Below are 25,053 nucleotides of genomic sequence, written 5' to 3'. Positions count from 1 at the left end.
CAACACATCAATAAAAGAAAGAACAAGAACCATATGATACTCTCAATAGATGCTGAAAAAGCATTTGACAAAGTACAGCATCCCTTCCTGATCAAAACTCTTCAAAGTGTAGGGATAGAGGGCACATACCTCAATATCATCAAAGCCATCTATGAAAAACCCACCGCAAATATCATTCTCAATGGAGAAAAACTGAAAGCTTTTCCACTAAGGTCAGGAACACGGCAGGGATGTCCATTATCACCACTGCTATTCAACATAGTACTAGAGGTCCTAGCCTCAGCAATCAGACAACAAAAGGAAATTAAAGGCATCCAAATCGGCAAAGAAGAAGTCAAATTATCACTCTTCGCAGATGATACGATACTATATGTGGAAAACCCAAAAGACTCCACTCCAAAACTTCTAGAACTTATACAGGAATTCAGTAACGTGTCAGGATATAAAATCAATGCACAGAAATCAGTTGCATTTCTCTACACCAACAGCAAGACAGAAGAAAGAGAAATTAAGGAGTCAATCCCATTTACAATTGCACCCAAAACCATAAGATACCTAGGAATAAACCTAACCAAAAAGGCACAAAATCTATACTCAGAAAACTATAAAGTACTCATGAAAGAAATTGAGGAAGACACAAAGAAATGGAAAAATGTTTCATGCTCCTGGATTGGAAGAATAAATATTGTGAAAATGTCTATGCTAACTAAAGCAATCTACACATTTGATGCAATTCCTATCAAAGTACCATCCATCTTTTTCAAAGAAATGGAACAAATAATGCTAAAATTTATATGGAACCAGAAAAGACCTCGAATAGCCAAAGGGATATTGAAAAAGAAAGCCAACGTTGGTGGCATCACAATTCCGGACTTCAAGCTCTATTACAAAGTTGTCATTAACAAGACAGCATGGTACTGGCGCAAAAACAGACACATAGATCAATGGAACAGAATAGAGAGCCCAGAAATAGACCCTCAAATCTATGGTCAACTCATCTTCGACAAAGCAGGAAAGAATGTCCAATGGAAAAGAGACAGCCTCTTCAATAAATGGTGCTGGGAAAATTGGACAGCCACATGCAGAAAAATGAAATTGGACCATTTCCTTACACCACACACAAAAATAGACTCAAAATGGATGAAGGACCTCAATGTGCGAAAGGAATCCATCAAAATCCTTGAGGAGAACACAGGCAGCAACCTCTTCGACCTCTGCCGCAGCAACATCTTCCTAGGAACAACGCAAAAGGCAAGGGAAGCAAGGGCAAAAATGAACTATTGGGATTTCATCAAGATCAAAAGCTTTTGCACAGCAAAGGAAACAGTTAACAAAATCAAAAGACAACTGACAGAATGGGAGAAGATATTTGCAAACGACCTATCAGATAAAGGACTAGTGTCCAGAATCTATAAAGAACTTAGCAAACTCAACACCCAAAGAACAAATAATCCAATCAAGAAATGGGCAGAGGACATGAACAGACATTTCTGCAAAGAAGACATCCAGATGGCCAACAGACACATGAAAAAGTGCTCCATATCACTCGGCATCAGGGAAATACAAATCAAAACCACAATGAGATATCATCTCACACCAGTCAGAATGGCTAAAATCAACAAGTCAGGAAATGACAGATGCTGGCGAGGATGCGGAGAAAGGGGAACCCTCCTACACTGTTGGTGGGAATGCAAGCTGGTGCAGCCACTCTGGAAAACAGCATGGAGGTTCCTCAAAATGTTGCAAATAGAACTGCCCTATGACCCAGCAATTGCACTATTGGGTATTTACCCTAAAGATACAAATGTAGTGATCCAAAGGGGCACATGCACCCGAATGTTTATAGCAGCAATGTCCACAATAGCCAAACTATGGAAAGAACCTAGATGTCCATCAACAGATGAATGGATCAAGAAGATGTGGTATATATGCACAATGGAATACTATGCAGCCATCAAAAGAAATGAAATCTTGCCATTTGCGACAATATGGATGGAACTAGAGCATATCATGCTTAGCGAAATAAGTCAAGCAGAGAAAGACAACTATCATATGATCTCCCTGATATGAGGAAGTGGTGATGCAACATGGAGGCTTAAGTGGGTAGGAGAAGAATCAATGAAACAAGATGGAATTGGGACGGAGACAAACCATAAATGACTCTTAATCTCACAAAACAAACTGAGGGTTGCTGGGGGGAGGGGGTTTGGGAGAAGGGGGTGGGATTATGGACATTGGGGAGGGTATGTGCTTTGGTGAGTGCTGTGAAGTGTGTAAACCTGGTGATTCACAGACCTGTACCCCTGGGGATAAAAATATATGTTTATAAAAAATAAAAAATTTAAAAAAAAAGAAATCAATATTACATGGTAGGTTCACTAGCTAGAATTTAAATTTAAAAAATAATAAAGTTTAAAAAAAATACCCCCCCCCAAAAAAAAGGAATATGGACTATGAAATCAAACCACTTGGGTTCAGTTTCTGGTTTAACCGCTGACAAGTCAAGTGATCCTGGGGAAAATTACTTTACATCTTTGAGTCTCTGCTCTCTCAGCCTCTGGCGTCTCAGCTGTAAAATGGAGATGTTAGGACATAGTAACTGTTTAGATCCTGCTCAACATAAGCACTTCACAAGTCTGAGCAATTACCATTAAAACAACAAGGGAATTTCATTTGCCATTTATCAAACAGGCAAAATTTTAAGTCAGATGACATTCAACATACTACATCAACATAGGAATGACAGGTCCCATCTTCAGAATAGTGGTCACCTCTGGAAGGAGTGAAAGGAAGAGTCTGAGGAAAGGACAGGAAGTGTGGCTTTGGATAGATCTGTGGTATTTTCTTTACAGAGAGAGAGAGGGAGAGCAGAAGAAGGAGGAGGAAGAAAGAGAGGAAGAGGAGAAGGGGAATTTGGAGAGAGAAGGACAGAGATTTAGGAAGAAAATAGGACAGGATATTAATATATAGATATTATATAATTATATATATAATTTCTGTGTTGTTTGTACAGGTACTACATATTTGAGTATAGATCAGGAGCTGGAAAACTACAAGTTATGGACCAAATCCTGCTCATATAAATAAAGTCTTATTGGCTTAAAACTGCGCTCATTTGTTTATATGTCATCTATGGCTGCTTTGCATTTTCAGGGCAGAGTTGAATAACCGTGACAGAGACCTTATGGCTCATACAATTTTTTTTTTTTTTTTTTAGTATATGTCACTTTTTAAAATTTAAAATCGATTTAATTAACATATGGCATATTATTAGCTTCAGAGGTAGAATTCAGTGCTTCATCAGTTGCATACAACATTCTGGTCTACAACTTTGAAGATATTTCTTACATGACCCTTTACAGAAAAAAAAAAAAAGTCACTGCTTGGTATAAAGTACAATACGTGCTTTCCCCATATTTTAAAAATATTTTATACTCTCAAAAATATTTTATCCTCCAGTAAAACAGGGACTTATAAGGGAATTGATTTTTTGGAATGACTTTATTCAAAACCTTATTAACAGTAAGTCTTGTTAACTTTTAATGTATTTCAAAGGTAGAAGTCAGAAAAGCTCAAATTTAGTCATGGGAAAACAAACTCATTAACCCATATTTCTTTGTTTATAATAATGAGAATATAGTCCTCTTACATTTTAATCCACGTCCCAAATAAAATGTAATGAAAGTCTTACTTTTCTCACTGCAACCCTTAATACACAGAACTGCCAAACCGCCTTCATCTATTCTACACCTTTTTCTGCAACTCAGTATTTGGGAGGCCAGAAAATATTTCCATATTAGATAATATTTATTTAGCTGAGACTTGAATTTAAGGAAAAATAGAGAATTAGTGAGATAGGCTAACTACATCCTGAATGTAATAGGGCTGACTAGAATTTAACTTTTGCTCACAAAACAGGCTGAGGCAGGTGCATCAGGGGGAGAGAGAAACTGTACCTCATGCGGTTTTTCAGGGACCCAGTAGCTTGGTTACCAGCCATACATGAATTTAAGATCCCTCTTTGTGGCATTTATCATCCCAAAGAATAGTGATGAACATTCTTCAGAGGCTTTATGAAACAGGAGTAGATTATGGCATGGATGACATTTGGTCCCATTTCCTTGAAGATACTTTGATCATATATGGCCACACCTAACTGCAAGTCCATTTGAGAATTGGTATCTGGCTGGGCAGACATAGGTATAGCTATTACAGAGAAGCGGAACACAGTACAGATAGAGAGGAAACATTACTGACAGGAAAGCAGCATTTTAAAAGGCTAGAAAGAAGAGTAAAGTAGAGTGAAGTAGGCCAGTGAGGTTGTTTTTTTTTTTTTTTTCTTTTTCTTTCTTTTTTTTTTTTTTTTTGAATGGGGGTAGATTAGTATTATGGGTGCAGCATAGGAAGAGTGACCCAGAAAAGTAATTAAGCCCCCTCTCACTGATGTTGCCAGTAAAACACAGGCTGCCTGATTAAATTTGAATTTTAGATAAATAATAATTAACTTAAGTATATCATATGCAATAATGGCAGTTGTTAAATCTGGTAATGCTATGTACCATGAAATTCTTTCATAATGGGGAGTATACATTCATTCTGGTGGGCAATGATGGATCATTGATTAATTTTAAAGATTCCATTTATTTATTTGACACAGAGAGAGAGGGAGACAGAGACAGAGAGAAAGGGAACACAAGCAGGGGGAGTGGGAGAGGAAGAAGCAGGCTTTCTGCTGAGCAGGGAGCCCAAGGACATGGGACTCGATTCCAGGACCATGGGATCATGACTGCAGTGGAAGGCAGACGCTTACTGACCAAGCCACCCGGGCGCTCAGATCATTCATTTTTTATTTAAAAGATTTTTTTTTTTTTTTAATGGTGGGTCATTTAAAGGTTTTGAATACAGCATGTAAAAATTATGGAGATATTTTACAGAAAGTCATGCTGGCAGCAGAAAAGAATACAGATTTGAAGAGGATAATCCTAGAAATGGAAAAAAAAAAAGAGTACAGGAAATATTGTATCTCTTCAAAATTCTGATTTCATGTGGATATACTCTTAAAGGGAGATTGCTGCATAGGATAGTCCTTTTTTAAAAAATTTTTGAGGAGCCTCCGTGTTCACTGAAGCATTTTAGGTTTCCTCCACCAGCCAAAAACAGAGCATACCCGTGAAACCTTTCTAAGCCCAAATGGCATAAAGTGAAGAAGCAATTACCATTTGCTAAGAGCAAAAATTCTCTTTGGATTTCTTCCGGTTAGCAAAAACAGGTGCCTAATATAGGTCATTTGTAAAAGCAAAGTAGCACAAAGCTCTTTGCAGTAGCAGGACAAACCTGTATTCACAAAAACTAATACTATACCGAAAAACCTAGATGTCCATTAACAGATGACTGAATTAAAAAATGTAGTTTAACCTGGTGATTCACAGACCTGTACCCCTGGGGATAAAAATATATGTTTATAAAAAAAAAAAAAAAAGAAGGGAATCTTTCTGCCCTTCAACAGATGAATGGATAAGGAAGATGTGGTCCATATACACTATGGAGTATTATGCCTCCATCAGAAAGGATGAATACTCAACTTTTGTAGCAACATGGACGGGACTGGAAAAGATTATGCTGAGTGAAATAAGTCAAGCAGAGAGAGTCAATTATCATATGGCTTCACTTAACTTGTGGAGCATAACAAATATCATGGAAGACATGGGGAGTTGGAGAGGAGAAGGGAGTTGGGGGAAATTGGAAGGGGAGGTGAACCATGAGAGACTATGGACTCTGAAAAACAATCTGAGGGGAATAAAGTGGTGGGGGGGGGTGGGAGGTTGGGGTACCAGGTGGTGGGTGTTATAGAGGGCACAGATTGCATGGAGCACTGGGTGTGGTGCAAAAATAATAAATACGGTTATGCTGAAAATAAATAAATTTAATTTAAAAAAATGTAGTTTATACATACATAGACTATGATTATGCCTTAAAAAAGGAAGGAAATTATGCCGTAAGCAATAACATAAATGAACCTGGAAGATAGTATGTTATGTGAAATAAGCAAGACATAGAAAGACTAACCCTGCATGATCCACCTATATGAGATATCTAAAGTAGTCAAACCCATAAAAACAGAAAGCAGAATGATGTCTTCTGGGTTTGGGGGCTGAAGGAACTGGAGAGCTGCTGTTGAACAAGTATAAAGTTTCAGTTATGCAAAATAAATAAGTTCCAGAGATCTATTATAAAATGTTATGTTTATATTTCACAATGCTGTACTGTGCAATAAAAAATTTGTTTAAGAAATTTTTTAAAAAATTTGTTAAGAAGACAAATCTTATATTAAGTGTTCTTACCACAACAAAATAAAATAAAAAAAAATACTCAACAGCTCAATAAAGAAATTGTGGAGGGGGGGCGGGGAACAAGAGAGAGAGAATAGTGACCATAACAGTGTTGATAATAAAAAGAAAAAGAATCAGGAAATAATTAGGAGCTGTAATTGTTGAAGTGAGTGATTAATTAGATGGTGGGGGCATGAATCACTATAAATACATCCAAGGCTATTTTTTCCCCATTTGTAGGCACTGACATCATCAGCAGATAAAGAATACAGAAAAAGAGTGGTTTTGAAGAAGTGAAGGGCAGAAGCATTAGGGGAGGTGTAAGATGGTAAGTTTGGAAGAGGCTGATTTCAATGATCTGTTAAGGCACTCAGACAGTGATGACCAGTTGGCAGATAGGTTCTGTTTTGGAACTCCTTTGGGATGACTAGACTATAGACATAAATTGGAAATGGCCACTCTACAAACAACACTACAAATCATTGTCAAGTTAAAAAAAAAAAAAAAAAAAAAAAAAAGAAACGCAATGGGCCTCTGACACAATCCTGTGGAAAGCATGAGACACAGAGAGCAAGAAAATCTAGCTATGATCAAAGGTGAAAGCAGAGAGTAGGACAAGTGGGGGCAGAAGATGCAAAGGCCACGTATGTGCTCCCCATTTCAAAAACCACAGGGAAATACAAGGACTGAGAAATTGCGCTGGGTTTGGCAACAGTCTTCATTGTTGCTTTTAGCAAGGGTATTTCCAGGGGAGGGTGTGGGGGTGAAGATGGGGATGAAGTAAGACAGATCTCTGGGAATGAACGCGAAGGGAGGAAATAAAAGCATTAAGGATCAATGGCACTTTAAGGAAAATAAAACAGGACAATTGAGAAAGAGAAAAAGGAATAGCTAGAAAGTAGCTAATGGACCCAAGCCAAAGAAGGTTTATTTTCCTAACGGGTGAGATTTAAATTTGCTTCTTCTCCAAAAAGAATGTTTTTAGATTAAAGATGTTGAAGAAATCAGATATGATCAATGGATGACCTTTTTTGAAGGAAAACATAAGCGGGGTGACTTACTTGAAGTCAGAGGAGAGATACTTTATTGTCAAAGACAGAGATAAAAACAGGATGAAATACAGCTGAGTTTGGTTGTTTGAAGAATTATAGTTCATACCAAATGACTTCAAATTCCTTCTTAAGTAGGAGATGGAATCATGTGCCAGGAAAGAAAGCATTTGACGTTAGTTTACCTAGAGGATATTTGCAAAGATTCAGGTCGGATTTCCTTTTATTTATTTTTTTAAAGATTGGAATGATTGATTGATTTGTCAGAGAGAGAGTACGCACAAGCAGGCAGAGTGGCAGGCAGATGCAGAGAGAGAAGCAGGCTTCCCACTGAGCAAGGAGCCCTATGTGGGACTCGATCCCATAACCCTGGGATCACAACCTGAGTCAAAGGCAGTGGCTTAACCTACTGAGCCACCCAGGCGTCCCCAGGTTGGATTTCAAATTAATTTGAACCAAGGGTATGTCAGGATAAATTAGAAGGATTTCCCATGTGATAGACATGAGTACATTGTACAGATGTCTTCCTATATTGGAATCTGGTATAACTCTGTAAGTCAGAAATACTGGGGAATAATCATCATGTCATTTTTTTCTAATACTGCCACGAATTAATAGGAAATTGTGGGGTTGTTTTTGTTGTTTGTTTATTTGTTTTTGCTTTTGTTTGCTTGAGCTACTGTTTACTACCTTCTTACTAAAAAATTATGAAAACTAAAGTATTAAAAGCATATGTAAAAAGCATTAGGAGGATTATACAGGTTATATATTATGCACCAAATCCTTACGTTATTAAAATTGTTTCAAGCATTTTCTGACCTATCCGGGAATATCTTAGTTTCAGAAAACCAATTCCAGAATGTTTCGTAAGAGTCAGCTGATTCTTCTGCAATCAGTCTTCTATTTGATTTATTGCTTGATAAGAAAATATACTAATTAAGTTAACTTTAGTGCTGGCATATGGTTATTGGAATATCGACATTTTAACACCAATTAGACTACACTCTTAATCTCATTTTCTTGATAGTCTCCTTTATCACTTTATTGAATTATGAGAATAATTTATCTTTCTTTTCTACTTATATCTTTAAAATATTTTCTTCTACAGAAAATAAAGAAAAATTCATATACCACTAATACCTGCTATAAAAGCCAAAACACATATAAGAACATACATGTATGTTAACCTAGACTCTGTGTATATTGTTAGCTAACTGTCATTTTCTGAGGTTTCCAAACATGAATAGATACATACATTTTGAGAGTTAGCTGCCAACCTTAGCCTCTTCTGAGTATTATTTCGAGCATGCCATATTTCACATTTCCAGTCCTACTATAAGAATACTACTGTTTTTATGTATTTTAAAACATTCTGAGAAGTATTCATTTCTAGTCTCCCTGCTCCCTGCTCTTCTGCAGAAAACCAGCTGGCTATCCTATCCCCTATTCTCATTATCCTCACATAACACTTCTTTGTGGGTATGTTTTATAGAGTTCTGAAAGTCACAAATTCAAAGTTTGCACTTTTTTGGGCCACTTTAAGGAATTGCAAGAGGGGAAATTTTAGGTATGCTTAATTCACCCTAAGGGTGAATTAAAAAAAAATGGATAAAATGCACATTTTTATAAAGTTTTCTGCAAACAAATTTCAGAATAACGAGAAAAGAAGATGAAAAATCAGCCACTATAAATATCTTTGTGTTTGAATATGGAGATGAAGCCTAAGGAAAAGGAAGGTTGAACCTGTTTCGAGCTCTGAGAGCAAGAGTCTTGATAATAGAATGTGGACATTTTGCTTAAATTAATGACACTTGTTAATAGGGTTGTCAGATTTACAAATAGAAATACAGGCTTCTCAGGCAAATTTGAATTCCAGATAATCACAGTGAGTGATTTATAGTACAGGTATGTCCTCAGTATTTCATGGGTATCTTACAGCCTACCTAATAACTCTCTCTGGGGATAGTCAGAATGTGTGGAGTAACAGAGAAACAAAGAGAACTCCATTACTGAAAGGCTGAGGGATTGCGTAGAATCTTTGGGAGCAAACCATAGAGTAGGAAGGTGTTCTGCAGCTGACTATTGATGACAGGAACCTATGAGAAGGTGCTCAGGAGGATGAAATGGGATTGTGGACAGGAATGCTTCTGCCACCAGCCATTCTCATCCTCTTCCTGTTTTTTGCTGTCTAATGACAAGGCAGCTGTGTAGCTTTAGAAATATATAGATTTAGGTTTTAATCCTGGCAGTGCCACTTCTTATAAGTTGATGGTCCTTAGGCTCATTAATATCTCTGAGTCACATTTGTCCCAACTTGTAAAATGAAAAGGTTATTGTGAAGACCATATGAGTTCTTAAGCACTTGAATTGGAGTCTTGGCCGCAGCGAATGGAGGGCCACATGGCTTGGCCTCACAATTACGATGACTGTCTTCCTTAAAACCCAAACAGAATATTTAATACATTTTGCTGGATAATACCTCACTCTATTTCCATACCGGCTCAACTTCCTTTAATCTAAAATGATTGTGAGGATAGTCTTCAATACTTATACTGACATATGAGTCAAGCAATTCAAAACGTCGACTCTCTAGCTAGATTGCTTAGATTCCAATCTGGTTCCAACACTTAAAAACTGTGTCATCTTGGGCAAGTTACTTAACCTCCCTGTGTCTCAGTTTCTTCATCTGTAAAATGGGAATAATAATGATAGTTACACTATAAAATTGGTGTGAAATACCTGATACATAGTCAACACTTATAAATGTTAATGATTATTGTATCATTCATTGCCGATAATTTCTAAATACACAGTTTTCACATTTAATGAAGTGAGTTATGAAACTCTGGAGCAAAGCAGCCTTTTCAAAATTCCCAATACCAATACCAGTTAAACATCCAGCTAAAGACTTTGTTTTGGGTCTGAGATAGTGCTTCCAGGAGTTTCGTTTGCAAAATTTTGTTTAGTTTTGTCTGACTGATTGATTTACTTATTTTTAGAGTGATAATACGTGAAGCAGGTTAGGTAGAGATGGTATTTACACTTATCTTTCCTACATCATAAGGAAATTAGGTATTCCTCAAATATCATCGGCAGGTTCCACTATAAATCAAGTATAAACATATCACACTAACACTTCAAATCTGGCAAATAAAGCTTCTGCTTCCCTTTTCAAACAGAAATGGACATAGGATTATAGAAACAGAGATTCAATAGAGCAGAAAGTAATTATAAGATTTATTTAGTTCATCCTCTTACATCCAAATACTTAAGCCATCCCAAAAAAGTAACAGTCTACTTTAGTCTCTCAAACCTCTTGAAATGGAAATGTATTTTTCTTTGGCAATCTTTTCTAATTTCTTACAATCTGTATGATCAAATAACTCTTTCTAAGGCAAGTTCAGGAGTAAAAAAAATTGACCACATTTCTATTTCCAGACCTTTTCCTATACATGATTTTTTTCTTCCATAGAAGCTGCCTGAATTTCATCACAACTTTTGTGAAATGTTTGAAGCCATTAATGCTAGACAATTTTGATAGGAACAAAAAAGTCTAAAGGTAAATTGTTCTTTAGGGATCTATTCTTTGAGGTATATTGAGTTTTTCATAGTTTGTCTTACCCAAAGACATCCTTAAATATTTATTCCAATTGTAAATTGAACATTTTTATCACAGGATTACGGGCTCAATTGCGTATCTTAAGTACAAATTTGACAGGAAGACTCAATTGCTATATATACTCAAATTTTCCATAAGTTATTTAGGTATTAGGGAGCCAGCCAAAAAAGGAATAGAATGAATTACTAACATCTGAAACACTGAAAAAGCTAATGTAGTTGTAAGAAAAAGGACATAACATCAAATAAAAATAAATATTTTATGTTAAAGTATAAAAACAATTATTAAACAAATAAGAGAAGTGGTTAATAGAAAGGTAAATAGGACCACATTAGAAAATATCTGGAACGAAAAAAAAAAGTAGGTCGGAGGGACACCTGGGTATCTCACTCAGTTAAGCATCTGCCTAAGGGTCCTGGGTTAGAGTTCTGCATTAGGCTCTTTGCTTGGCAGAGAGCCTGCTTCTCCCTCTGCCTGCCACTCCCTCTGCTTGTGCTCATGCTCTCTCTCTGACAGATAAATAAATAAAATCTTTTAAAAAATAAATAAAAAATAGGAGGAAATGGAAGTGATAACCATAATTTATTCAACATACGTGAACTGAGCACCTACTATGTTCTAGGCATTAGAGATTCAATATTGAGCAAAGGAGAAGTGTTCACCTTCATGAGACTTACCTGGCAGACAGAAAGATCAATAATAACAAAATAATAAATAAAATAAAGTTACATAAAACATAAAGTACTGATAAGTGCTTTGAAGAAAAAAATGAAACAGATTAAAGGGATAGAGTGAGGATAGGTACCACTTAAGATCAGGTGATCAAGGAATGTTGTTTGAGGTTCTACCATTTTCCAGTAAGGGCTAGAATTAAGTCAGAGTTGAGCCATGCTATCTATATCTATATCTATAGAGAGAGTATTCTAGCTCAAGAATAAAGACTTTTGGGTTCCTGTTATCTGTTTAGAATTTTCAAAGAACACAACAGACCAGCATGGCAGGAGCTAAGTGAGGAAGAAGCATGATGAAAAATCCATAATGAGAGCCAACCATGGTCTGGATCATTTAGGTTATGGCAGCCAGGCCAAGGACTTAGGAATGTTAGGAGCAGATCAGTGACATGATATACATTTTGTTTTAAAAAAGAATCACTCTGGGATTGGGAGGGAGACAAACCATAAGTGACTCTTAATCTCACAAAACAAACTGAGGGTTGCTGGGGGGAGGGGGTTTGGGAGAAGGGGGTGGGATTATGGACATTGGGGAGGGTATGTGCTTGGGTGAGTGCTGTGAAGTGTGTAAACCTGGTGATTCACAGACCTACACCCCTGGGGATAAAAATATATGTTTATAAAAAATAAAAAATTAAAAAAAAAAAAAGAATCACTCTGGTTGCTGTGTGATAAATAAATTTCAATGAAGTAAGACCAGAAGCGGTGAGAAGAGTCAGAGTCTATTAAGTTAAAACATAAGAGATGAAAGTGGTTTGGAGTGGTCTTGGTGGTAAGAATTAGAAGTGGTAAGATTTGGGACTTGTTTTGAAGGTATAGCTAGTAGAGCTTCTAATGGTTTTTATAGGATAAATAAGGAAAAGAGTGCAGAGGACTCAGGGAAGTTTTCAAAATATTTGAGCTGAGCAACTGGTGAACTAATAGTGGTATTCACTGAGTTGGGAATCACTGCCAAAGGAAGAGGTTTGGGAGCAAAAAGCAAATGCTACGTTTGAAATGCTCATGAGATACCCAGTATATTCAGACAAAATTCCACTAAGTAGTTAAACATACACGTCTAGATTTCAGCAGCAAGTTTTGTTCTAAAATCAAAATTCAGCCACCATCAGAGTATAGATGCTATTTAAAACCAGAAGAATGAATGAGGTCACCAAAAAAGCTGACATAAATAGAGGAAAAAAAAGAGGTCTCAGAATTGAATCCTGAGCTCTCAGGCACTCAGCAATATCACCATTGGCAAAATAAGCCAGTAACAGACTGAGAAGGAGTAATATTAAGATCGAAGAACAGGGAGAGTACAGTGTCCTGGAAACCAAGGGAAGAAAATACGTAAGAAGAAAGTGAAGAGTTCTGTCAAATGCTTCTGAAAAATTAGCCTATGAATAAGTGTCTACTGAGTTGGACAACAGGAAATCACTGGTGAATTTGACAAGCTCTTGACGTGATTTTTAGTGGCGTGGTGGGGAACAAAGCTTTGTTATAGTGGGTTCAAAAGAGAATGGGAGATGAGGAAGTAGAGATTTCAAAGTATTTTTTCTTTAAGCAGAACAAATGGAGCCATTGTTGCCAAGGGGGATATAATATCAAATGTTAATAAGATCAAGGTTAGTATCTATCTATCTATATCTATCTATCTATGATACAAAACAGAAGAGAAAGGATAACTGGTGATAAAGAAGAAAAGGCAAGCAGCTGCATGAACAAAATCTCTGAAAAAGCAGTAAGGGGTAGAATTCCTATTAATTATGGGAAGACACTGCTGACTTAAGAAAAAAAATACATCTTCCTTAGTACAAGTCACCAGTGCCTTAAGGTTAAAAAGATGTATTTATTCTTTAATATTAAGGAAATACTTTGTTATTTTAGAGATATTTTAATGAGAAAACCTCTAGAAAGTATGCATTAATATTTATTAGAATCGCTGTCTTTTTGTCAATGTCTTATGGTGGATAAAAACAACTGATATAGCCTTAAAAGAAAATGATTTCTGTAATGGTTACATTTCTTCCTTTGGGTTTTTTAAAAATATTAATTAAATGGAATGAGGACTGCACACAGGTGGAATAATGAAGTGTGGACTGATCCTTCCTTCCCAACTGATAGTGTAACAGCTTGTTTGAAAATTAATATTCAATATTCTCAGGGGTGTCTCTCGAACTTCAAAGTGAGACTTTCTGATGTTTTAGTTTGTGTGAAAACTTGAGCAGAGTAGAGTAGCTGATATTATGAAATTCAACATATGTTAAATTACCATAATAAGAGATCAGTTTAGGGCAAGGGGCTTTTTGCTTTATGAGATTTTCGTGTAATTGTTCTCACTCTGCCCATGACAATTCTGAATTTCTCTCTGACATGTTCTTTCTTCTTCCAGGGCAGCAATGGAAAGCTTAGGGTATTTTTTCTTTTTAGGTCTGTAGTTTTATAATCTTTGTCACATTGAAAGCATAACAAGTAAGGTGAAAATCTGCTTCTTTCCCCCTATCAAACATGAACTGGTTGAAAATCTAGGTAGATGTGGAAATGGAGTTGCTTTATTTTTCAAAGAATACAGGTTACACGAACTATGACTAAATCTCTGATTCTTTCGAAGAGAATAAATAGAAGATGAATTTGTCATGACCTCAAATCAGTATTGATGGAGTGGCCTCTATGTGAATGCACTGATGTTTTGGGCCTAAAAGTAGTTACTTCTTAACTGTCTGCAGTTGCTTCACGCCTTTTAAATCCAGATAGAAACACTGAGGATTGGTACTGTCTACTGATGGTTAACTCTAGCATTATATTTTACTTTGATATTAGAAAACACTGAAAGTCGTAAAAATAATAGAAGAATAGAAAAAGGGAAGGGCAGAGAAAAGGAAGAAAATGCAATACCTAGTTTTGGGGATAATGATTTTAAAATACTGAAAAGTACTAGTCAACAGCCTTCAAATGGCACAAGAAGTTGAATCCACCACTTAGGAAGTAGAATCATTTGTTCATTAACACACTTACTAGTAACATCCAGATGTAGCTAGACTCATTTCTATAGCAGAAACTGAAGGCATTCCAAAAAAGGCTCTTTCTGTCCTGGACAGTATGACATTCTTTGGCATTTCTTTTCTTTGCAGGGAACTGTTTCTAGTCTCTTCCACTATTTCCAAGTACCTGGGATATGCAGCCACATTTGGCTGTACCCCAAGGACTTAATAATTCAGAGCAAATGACTTATCTTCTTTTGCCTAAATTTTCTCATCTGTAGAATTGGGATAGGATCAATTTCTACATCAAAGAATTATGGATATTAAACAAAGTAAAAATGGTAAGGTGCTTTAAATTGTATCTATCATATTTTAAATATTCCATAAATATTAGTTATTGCTAATATTACCATTAGTCCTAAAATAACGAAGAAGAGACATTCCTTACCGCTTTTTTCAAAAGTTTGCCCTAGTATTTGAGCCAGAAATCAGTACTGTTAGCCACTATAAAATCTTAACTACTTCTTAGAACTTCTATAAGGCAGTGTTAAATTTTCTTATTTCCCTCATACAAGGGCACTTGTCAAGCCTTACCAGAGTATCTGTATTAAATTATAAAGTCCTAGAAACAAGTTTTAGGCCTTTACTGGAAATTTTCACATACTTATTTCCTAGCACTTGGGTTTAACAAATGCTTTAGGAATGTAGTGGTTCATTACACGTAAAAAGAAATGGCTGAACACAGAAATTGTTTGTTGGCAACTCTATTTTTATCAATAATCTTGTTTTATAAGAAATACATATATTTATATGTATGTGTATATACATAAACACATATGTATACACATACACACACACATACACACATACACTTACTTTGTTCCATATGATTTCCAGGTCAAGATGGTTAGAATTTTTTCTGCAAATCTGTGCCACTTTTGAAAAAGGAGAAGAGTTCTTTTAAACCCACTTATTCTCAGAATATTATTCTTTTCTCCCCATATGCCTCTGTCAACCTTTTCCTTCTTTCATTTCTACATTTCTCTAGACTTTAAGAATGCAAAAATAGATAACCTACCTTTTGACTTATGTATTATGAAGAAAGAGCTAGGGAAAGTGATGAAGGTTATACACTATACCCCTCCACACATTATATAAAGGCATGAACTCAGGAGACAAACTAAAGCTAAAATCCATAAAGATTAACAGTTATACAAGTATTTACACTTATATTATTAATTAAAATCTTAATTTAACAGAACCACTATTGCCCATCAGAAGAAATAATGGGCCTTCCATTTGGAATTCATCCTTCTTCAATATTTACACTGAATTCCAGTCTTCTAGAAGGAATATTTAGCCTAATGAGTAAGTAATCAATCATGATAGGGATATGTGGAGTATGCCAGATAACTAGTTTGCTAATAACTGTTTCATTGTGGAAAACAAAAGAGCATAATGATTAAGAGGCTACAGTTTTGGATTCCAACTTTGATGTTTAATTCCAATGCCACAGTTTACTGAATGTGTGACCCTATTAAGTCCTCTATCAAATGAAAATAATATTATTACCTACACCTCATGGGGCTGTTGTCAGTATGAAATGAGAAGACATACACTAAGTGACTATACATAGTAATGATTCATCAGTAAATACCCATAATATTAACATGGACATATATTAGGCTGAGTCACAAGTAACCACTTTTTTTTTGTCAATATCAGTCAAATATTGGAAGTTTGATATAGTTCAATCTAATGCATGTACACAAGACCAAGTCTCCAGAAACATTAAAAAAAAACCCACAGAAATGAGCAAAAGGGACATTTTTCTCCCACTGACTTTCTGAGAAAGATAAATGATGAACAAATAAGCAAATCATCATCATCATTATCATCATCATCATCAGGCTACTTCTAGGATATTTTAAGCAGTCAGCATGAATTTTTCTCTTCTCTTACACTGCTTTTTAAATTAATGCATAAGACAATTCAAAATGAAACGTTTTATGAACTTGAACTCTAAGAACTGTAAATTATCAGATGTTTAAAGTATGTGTAGAATAAAGTGTATTCCTATGTATTTATATTCTTTGAAAAATGATAATCTACATAGGATAATATTTTAGGAAATTGGTACATGAAATAACACTTTAAGAGTTCTTTAAAATTTTGTGGTACCATAAGCTCATATATATATATATATATATATATATATATATATATATATATGTATAATGAGTGCATATGAATTGTATTAATGGTAATACAGGGTAGGACATTGTGCATTTTGATTCACATATTAATTCTACAGATCCATTTTCATGTCATTTGTATATCAGGCAAGGTGTCAGGCACTGGGTACACAATGGTGAGTGAAACAGGCAGGATCTCTGCTCTCAAGTAGGCACAGATCACTGGAACTGTAGGAACTAGCTATCATTGCAATGCCACCAAAACAGAGAATCAAAAATTCATCAAATACCAAAATTCAAATTCGTTTTCTCACTGTAAGCATTCACGAGGACCAGAGTTGTTGATATTTCTGAAAAGGAAAGAGTAAATTGTTCTTATGTAGAAGATTATCCCTCTTCATTTATGAGTCACATCACATATTAAGAACCACAAAATCTCTTATTTGACTTGAAGAGTTACATAGCTAACAATAAAATTGGAAACTGGAAGAATAATAGGTGAATCACAAATCTGTTTAAAGAATTCTGAGTATTATATGACAGTTCATTTCTTCAATGGCTTCTTCCCTAAAGAGAAATGTTCCCCAATTTTAAGAAAATCAAGTTTTCATAAATATTCAAAAGGTGACATTCTTTCCATGTGGCATAAAATAATTCATAATTTTCTCTATGTTGCCATTATGCAGGTAAAAATAAGTACATTGAAAGGTGCTAACTATCCATTTGAATTTAAAAGTTTACTCTTCCAGTAGCAAATGAGTAGCCAAAAAAAGCATGTGTGTACATTTGTCATATGTATATTAATAGACTTCTACATAAATATTGTCTATGAGAAAACAACTAAGACATTTTCAGTGTTAGCCTCATAAAAACTTAATGAATTTTTCATGACTGAAAGAGTGCAGAGGTTTGGAATATGAATTAGAAATCTTATGAAGAGCATAAAATGTCTCTCAATCCAATCATTGAACCATGTGGGGAAAAGGTAAAGATTTCAGAGAAAAGGAGTCACCCTTCCTGAACTCAAAAAGCAGCTTCCTAACTAAATTGCCAGGGTATTGCACACATGGCCATTTCTTAATTTTTCCCACTGATAATTGAAGGGTTTTCTTGGGAAATATGTAATTTAAGAAATAATGTTGTTAAAAGCAAAAGATATATGTACAGGGCAAACACAACATTGTCAGTTAAGCCAAATAATCTGGACATTTGTAAAATGATAAAAAAATGATCAATAATAAACCAAAATTACAATAAGTGATACAATTTATAATCATCTTGTCAAGATGAGCAGATGTTAAGATGGATTCTCATAACTATGTTTATCAAAAACCCAAATCAAGTCTCAGAAAAATATCAATTATTACTATCTAAAAACTCCTTTATCTTTGTATGAGTCTTTCTGCTGTCTGAAATCATGTGAATAGGCAGCAACAGAAAAAGAAAGTCTTATTCAGCTTACTCTTCTAAACTGGAAAAGATCATAAAACCCTCCTGGATCTATCCACCAATGCCAAAACTCACTGTACTCAAGTTCCAGAGACTGTTTCAAAGCAATTGAATATTTGGACAAATTTTAGAGTTGGTAACAAAGATTTTACAATACTAGGTTTAGACAGAAATATCTCATAGGCTTAAGAGATAATTTCAAGTATGTGTGCCTCTCCTTGGCATAATTTAAGGAGACTTCACCTTCCCGCCTCAAGAAAGTCTAAGAATCTAGTGTCATTCTCTTGAATGATGTCAAGTGTTTTTCAGAGACACCTCATTCTTCTTTTTTTCCCCCAAAGGTACTCAAATTAATTTAGTATTTTCTTTTTTTTCAATCTCCATTATCACCGTCTAAAAAGACTTCAAATTTTCCCTTGAACTGCTTTATCATGCAGCTCCATGTCAGAAAAATGCTAATTATAAGATTATGAGGTTGCATTTTAGCACTTGCAAGCTTGTCTTCTAATTCTCACACTATTCTTTCATATTGCATTATTAAATTGTATTGAACTTAATTCTATCTGAATTTCTGAACTTAATTACATTATGTTAATATTTATGTAGTCATTCCTTGGCCCATGTCAAGAACTTGGTTGAAAATTACTTGTTCATTCATGGTGCGAGTTTAAGGTCTGAACTGGGAAGTATAGCCCTAATAATTTGATCCTACCTTCTAAAGTAGTCACAAGTTGGAATTACATGGACTGGGCAAGTTGCTATAACAAAGCAAAAATATCTACTCTTCTACCTTCAGAATGGAATTTAATCAATCCAGAGATTGGGATGTGGTCCACTGCAGTCTATTGATGCTTCCTTACCATTTAATGCACTTATTAAGGTGTTTTACAAATACACAAAGTTGTGAAGTCATTTTTATTACCCAGAATGGCTTTTAGGAGGCGAAGTGATTTACTGAGAAAATGTGCATTAATGATAGCTTGAAATAAAAGTTAATATTGGAAGGTCTTGTTCAAACAATAAATCTTCTATGTATGGGGCAGGATAAAGACCTTTTGCTGCTCCTTAATTAAAGTGAATGAACAGATAGGGAAAGTACTCTCAGAAAAAAAAAAAAATGTGAATGAGACAGGGATCACTTGGAAAACATAAGACTAAATAGCTTCTAACTCCAGATGGAGTGGATAGGGACAGCAGGAAAGTAAAAGATGGTTTCTTAACTTTACAAGCAGTGGGATGTGAACTGAACATATGTAAATTATCATACATGTTATCTCTATTAATAGATATTATAACTCTCTCCTTCTATTTTTCTCTTTCTCTTTTCCCTGTTCTTCCCTTTCCTTCTTTTCCCTTTCTTCCTTCTAGTTTTTTATGTAAGAATTAAAAAAAAAAAAAGTTGGTGTAAAATAACCACAGCAGGCATAGCGGCTCAAAAACAAGAGATCAAGATATGTCTCCAAAGACAAAGGAAACAAAAGTGAAGATGAACTTTTGGGACTTCATCAAGATCAAAAACTTCAGCACAGTAAAGGAAACTGTCAACAAAACAAAGAGGCAACCCACGGAATGGGAGAAGATATTTGCAAATTACAGTACAGACAAAAGGTTGATATCCAGGATCTATAAAGAACTCCTCAAACTCAACACACACAAAACAGATAATCATATCAAAAAAGGGGCAGAAGATATGAACAGACACTTCTCCAATGAAGACATACAAATGGCTATCAGAAACATGAAAAAATGTTCATCATCACTAGCCATCAGGGAGTTTCAAATTAAAACCACATTGAGATATCACCTTACACCAGTTAGAATGGCCAAAATTAGCAAGAGAGGAAACAACATGTGTTGGAGGGGATGTGGAGAAAGGGGAACCCTCTTACACTGTTGGTGGGAATGCAAGTTGGTGCAGCCTCTTTGGAGAACAGTGTGAAGATTCCTCAAGAAATTAAGAATAGAGCTTCCCTATAACCCTGCAATTGCACTACTGGGTATTTACCCCAAAGATACAAATGTAGTGAAAAGAAGGGCCATCTGTACCCCAATGTTTATAGCAGCAATGGCCACAGTCGCCAAACTGTGGAAAGAACCAAGATGCCCTTCAACGGACGAATGGATAAGGAAGATATGGTCCATATACAATATACACTATGGAGTGTTATGCCTCCATCAGAAAGGATGAATACCCAACTTTTGTAGCAACATAGATGGGACTGGAAGAGATTATGCTGAGTGAAGTAAGTCAAGCAGAGAAAGTCAATTATCATATGGTTTCACTTATTTGTGGAGCATAACACATAGCTTGGAGGACAAGGGGAGATGGAGAGGAGAAGGGAGTTGAGGGAAATTGGAAGGGGAGGTGAACCATGAGAGACTCCAGACTCTGAAAAACAATCTGAGGGTTTTGAAGGGGCGGGGGGTGGGGGATTGGAGGAACCAGGTGGTGGGTATTAGAGAGGACACGGATTGCATGGAGCACTAGCTGTGGTGCAAAAACAATGAATACTGTTACGCTGAAAAGAAATAAAAATAAATAAATTTTAAAAAAAGAGAGAGAGAGAGAGAGATCAAGAGTATTTGGGAATTTCCAAACATTTAGAGGAGGTGGACTTTACTCATCCTTAAACAATGCAAATGAGGACACAACCTTATCTCAGGTTTATGCGTATAAACTAGAAGACGTTGAAATAGGGTTTAACCAAAGTCAAGAATAGACTAAAACACACAAAGGGGTTTTTAAAACATAAAAGCATCAGACTCTTTATCGCATCCTTTACCAGCTTACGTCTTATGCATTGTGGTGGGACTGAGCTGGTTTCAGGTGGTAGCCAGGGCTGCAGGAGGCGTGCCCCCATGAGAGGTGACACTCAGGCAGGTGTGAGTGCCAGACTGAGGCAGGGAGCTCCCAGCAAATGGTGTGGGAGCGTGAAGGGACAGAAGGAAAGAAGACAGGAGCAATGCTATCCCCTAAAGTGACCAACAGAAAAGCACAGTAACTTTTTGTTAGACATTAATTAAACAATCGATATCAGTTACAAAATATATATATATATATTTAAAGATTTTGTTTTTTTAATTTATTTATGTGACAGACAGAGATCACAAGTAGGCAGAGAGAGAGAGAGAGAGAGAGAGAGAGAGAGAGGAGGAAGCAGGCTCCCTACTGAGCAGAGAGCCCAATGCAGGTCTCAATCCCAGGATCTTGACCTGAGCCAAAGGCAGAGGCTTTAACCCACTGAGCCACCCAGGCACCCCTACAAAAATATTTCTTAAAGGTCTGAATGAAAACACAACTGAATTTGCCCAGGTGCTCCATGACATAATATCTTTAAATGACACAGTATTCCATAAAGAAATTAATTCTGAGAATTCCTGGTTCTACGATTGGGCTCTGACCCATGTGGACTCAGCTAAATGCAGTTCTTTTTTTAAAAAAAATGAGTTCCCAAGGATGCAGAATTGTTCAAACTTTCTTAGGACACATTTTGTGGCTTTACCCTAGTGGTAATGCTTACCCTAATGGTAATTTCTTAGTTTACACAGAAATTCAAATAAATAATAATGGCACAATAATTATAAAAGTAAGGAAAACAAACGAGTTATTTGAATTCTTTGTGACCACCTAGCTTTACAACTTTATAAACTATGCAACAGAGAAATAGAGGTGTCACATTTTTGTTTGGTAAGTGCACATTTTATTTCATACATTAACTACTGAATTTAAATAAAGTTCAAATTCACTGTTCTTTCCAGAAACTTAATTGTTTTAAAATTAATGAGTGAATTGAGAATAGGACTGTTATATTACATGGATTTTACTGAAAATAAGCTTGTCAGAGAATGAGATGTTAAGAAAGGGATCCACACGGATGCTTTAAATACTCTAGATATGCCATTGAAACAGAATACTTGGGACCAGATCCCAGTCCAACTACTTATGTCTTTGTGATTTTAGGCAAGAGGTTAAGTTTCTTTATCTGTAATATGAGAATTAAAAAATCCTAACTTCCAGGGTGCCTGAGTGGCTCAGTGGGTTAAAGCCTCTGTCTTCAGCTTGGGTCATGATCCCAGGGTTCTGGGATTGAGCCCTGCATCAGGCTCTCTGCTCAGTGGGGAGCCTGCTTCCTCCTCTCTCTGTCTCTGCCTGCCTCTTTGCCTACCTGTCTGTCAAATAAATAAATAAAATCTTTAAAAAAACCAAACAAACCCTAACTTCCATAATTTGGCTGTTATAAATAATGCTACAATAAACACAGGGGTGCATATATCTTCTTGATTTAGTGTTCTGATATTTTTTTGGGTAAATGCCCAGTAGCAGAATTACTGGATCATATGGTAGTTCTATTTTTTATTTTTTGAGGAACCTCCATACTATTTTCCACAATGACTGTACCACTTTGGATTCCTACCAACAGTGCACGATGGTTCCCTTTCCCATATTCTTGCCAACACTTATTACTTCTTGTATTTTTGATTCTAGCCATTTGACAGGTGTACAGTGATATCCCACTGTGGTTTTGATTTGTATTCCCCTGATAATTAGTGATGGTTAGCATCTTTTCATGTGTCTCTTGGTCATCTGTATGTCTTCTTTGGACAATGTCTATTCAGGTCCTCTGTCCACTTTTAATTAGATTTGTGTGTGTGTGTGTGTGTGTGTGTGTGTGTGTGTGTGTTCACTTGTACACATTCTTTATATATTTTGGATATTAACCCATTGTTGGATATATCATTTTTAAATATCTTCTCCAATACAATATGTTACCTTTTGTTTTGTTGATGGTTCCCTTAACTGGGCAGAAGCCTTTTATTTTGGTGTAGTACCAATAGCTTATTTTTGCCTTTGTTTCCTTTGCCCAAAGAGACATATTTAGAAAAACATTGCCAAGGTCAATGTCAAAGAAATTACTACTTATGTTTTCTTCTAGGAATTTTATGGTTTCATATCTGGAACAGGACTTTGGACTAAGATATTCCTGACTCCAAAATCTGGATGCTTACTGCACCATTTATAGTCTTGCACGAATTTTATTTAATTCCTATAGGAGCTTACTATCTGGTAAAAGCAAGAATTTATACAGAAAGGTGAAACAATAGTCATTTAAATGTTCTCCTATTGCCTCTCCTTCTAGAAATCTTAAAGCCAAGGAATGTGTTCAGTCATAATAGCTCACTTTAGCCTTAATTTCTGGAGACCCACTGCCTTCTCTCCATTTTTCATTACTTAGGGTTTCCAAGATCTTCTATCTTTAAATATTTGACTTATACAGTGTTTTTACACAGACATATATATAAATTAAGTCAAGTCCATCGGGGAAGTAATATGTGGTGGTATTGGAGAAAAATCCAAACATATAATAGTTATATGTATCAATCAGTATTGAATCATTCAAAAATGATGCTCTATTTTGTATTAATTATGGAAGATTCTATATGTGTTCTGTAATTATTCTGTATTTTCCTCTCAATATATCCACAGTAAGTGTCAGGGTTTCTCCCTTTCTCCCACATTTGTCCTTTACTAAGCTCACTTTCTTTTCATTCCTATGGAAGAAAAAGAAAGATAGCTGTGAAGTGCTTTTTATAGTAGAAATTCTTATTAAAAAGTCAGACTATTGATAGGGCATAATAGTAATTACTTTCATATTGATTACAAGGGCAATTGTGAAAAGTATAGGGGCAGCATATTTATAGAGGTGATGGGGAAATAGTTTCGAAACTGTAGAGGAAACAGTCAATAATCATTGGCTTTCTGGGCTCATCCTGGGAAGTCATCCAAACATACTTTTAAATTCTGTTGGAGTTCGAAAACCTATCACACCCACGTTGATCAATAGCAGTCAGGTTAAAAAAAAAAAAAAAAAGAAAGAAAAGAAAAAAGAAAAAGATCTGAAATCAGAAATGACGAGAGTAACAATGACCTATTTCAGAGCTAATCCAAGGCCTCATCTCTGCTGTCATCCTTTCTGACCTCTTGACCATAACTCAAAGAGTTGACCACTCTGTCTCCATTATTGCTTAGTTGTGGAAATGACAGAGTCCCCTTGCTACCAAAACCACCTTCATCCTTTCCCCAATGCTTTCTTTGTTGGTAGGCTGTTCACTGCGAAACTCTCTGCTCTCTATTCTTGTTCCTTGTACTCTTATAGTGGAAAAACCTCCCTCTTAGAATCTGTCAGTGTAAGTACTGACTAGTGGAAAGAGCATGACCTTTGAGATCAAACATTCCTGGGTCACCTCAGCTATGTGACCTAGAATGTGCTGTCCTTGACTTTAAGCCTCAGTTCTATCTGTAAAATGGAAGTGGTCAAGGCATATTCATTTTCTAGTGTTACCATAACAAATTTCTACATGAAACTTATCTAATTCCTGGCCTACAAAATTTCTAGTGGTGAGGAATTGCTCAGGAGACAGATATCTCTTACATTTCTGAAGAACTAAGAAATTTCAAAGACACTGTTGAAGCCAGAGCACACTTATAGTAGGATTATATTAACCCGAGAAAGCCATGAATTTTTTCCAATGCAATGGTCAAGACAGCCTTAGAAGTATTTTTAAACAGGTAGAAGCCACAGGACAATAGACAATTTATACTGCTAGCCTTGGGGCATCTTTACATACAGCAGCTTAATACAGATTTAAGGAAATTGAGATCATCTTCCCTTCTTCCCACTCAACCTTTCCATCACTGTCAAGAGTAAGCATCATTTCTTCA

General features: G+C 35.8%; 1 protein-coding gene across 1 annotated transcript in view; it reads right to left on the bottom strand.

Annotated features, from left to right (window-relative positions):
• KCTD8 (potassium channel tetramerization domain containing 8) overlaps positions 1-25,053 on the bottom strand; it is a 258,780-nt gene that overhangs the window by 64,193 nt on the left and 169,534 nt on the right. The window lies entirely within an intron of this gene.

This window comes from Mustela nivalis (assembly GCF_964662115.1).
Source record: "Mustela nivalis genome assembly, chromosome: 4".
In the NCBI taxonomy this organism is placed as follows: Eukaryota; Metazoa; Chordata; class Mammalia; order Carnivora; family Mustelidae; genus Mustela; species Mustela nivalis.
This window is presented reverse-complemented; position numbering and strand designations above follow the sequence as displayed.